Below are 1,478 nucleotides of genomic sequence, written 5' to 3' on the forward strand. Positions count from 1 at the left end.
TTATCTGTGAGCCTTTTTTGTCTGAAATCATTAAAGACGTGTGCTTCTGTACAATGTAGATTTTCAAAACGGAAGTTTTCCATAACAATACAAAGTGAGATTTACATAACAACATTAAATAATCAACATAGTATTTGGTAAAAACCCAACAAAAATCAATGGTTGTGCAAACTTCATGTGAACTGTCCAAATATGGGAGATACAAACATGAAGTGAACAGGAAAATAACCATACAGGCCTCATTTCAGTGTTTGAAGTGACTGAAGAAATAAACCACATAAGGTCTAGAATTTTCAGTCTCTAGGATTTTATTTTTGTGTGATACTAAAAATATGCAAGAATTGTGTTGTATATATTGGCACCTAATATCCCTAAAATTTTTACGCTTTGATAAAGATTCTGGCATGAGAATAGATTTAAAGAAGACTTACAGCTCAATTCTTCATGATTTCATGATAGGTACATTCAATTGGTATAAAAGATGAGCACATTTTAAATACTGAACAATAAAAAATCTTTCATTAAGTATCCAAACAGGTTGATTGTAACCAAAACATACATATTATAATTATGTCAAGCTTGTGACCTGGTAAAACTGCTTTTAAGTACTCCTGTGGAAGCATCATTAGACTTATTCACCAAGCCACCATGTAGCTAATATGAACAACATATTAGGTCCTGTCTTAAGTTCCACTTCCAAGGCAATAGCATCAGGCATCCCAGTTTTATTGAATAGAACAGTTGTTTCTGTGGCCATTGGTATTTTGAACCACATCCACATTTTAGGACAATACTTATCCAAACACAAAAGTTGCTTACTGTCAAAAGCTCCGCACCTCTTTTGTCTCATGAACTGTGCTGTGTCTTCATATTTCATTCCACTTTCACTTAGTACTAGGAAGACAAGTGGGAGCTCTGCCGAGACCCACAACTCAATAGCAACCCAACAACCAAGTTTTTCACAAAACTTAATTTTTCACAAGACTTAACCAGTCATCCACAATCCAGTTGGATGGTAGTACGCCATCATCAAAAGGCCAATTGTGAACATGGATACCTTCTTTCTCCACAAGGGCAGTGCTGTACTATTGTGATAACCTCTTACTTCCTAAGTTCCTCTGTGCATTTATTTAAGGTTGCATTTGTTAGATTCTATGTAATCAGAAATCTCATGTTCTTGTATTCTTCACAGGGTCTGGGCAGTTTATTCGAGCCATGTTAATTTAGTTAAAAACACCCAAATTTTAAAAGTTGAGTACAGAAATGGTGTAAAGATTCTAGTCTATCTCAATATACTCCATTTGAAATTCTCAGTGCTTTGAATATGAAGCTGGAGTAATAGGAAATGAAATTAATTTCCTAACAAGAAGCAGCAATCCTTCAATCTAGTAATAAGAGGAAATAGAGAAGAAGCACACTGAGGTTTACCCCTTCTAGGTCAGAACTCTTGGCAAATGCTCTGCAGATTTCAATTCAAC

The 1,478-nt window shown here is 35.0% G+C and overlaps 1 pseudogene; it reads right to left on the reverse strand.

Annotated features, from left to right (window-relative positions):
• Positions 1 to 725: 725 nt before the first annotated feature.
• On the reverse strand, positions 726 to 1,217 carry LOC124231162 (protein tyrosine phosphatase type IVA 1-like; annotated as a pseudogene).
• Between the last annotated feature and the right edge of the window lie 261 nt (positions 1,218 to 1,478).

The sequence above is a fragment of the Equus quagga genome, chromosome 20 (assembly GCF_021613505.1).
Source record: "Equus quagga isolate Etosha38 chromosome 20, UCLA_HA_Equagga_1.0, whole genome shotgun sequence".
Lineage (NCBI taxonomy): Eukaryota > Metazoa > Chordata > Mammalia > Perissodactyla > Equidae > Equus > Equus quagga.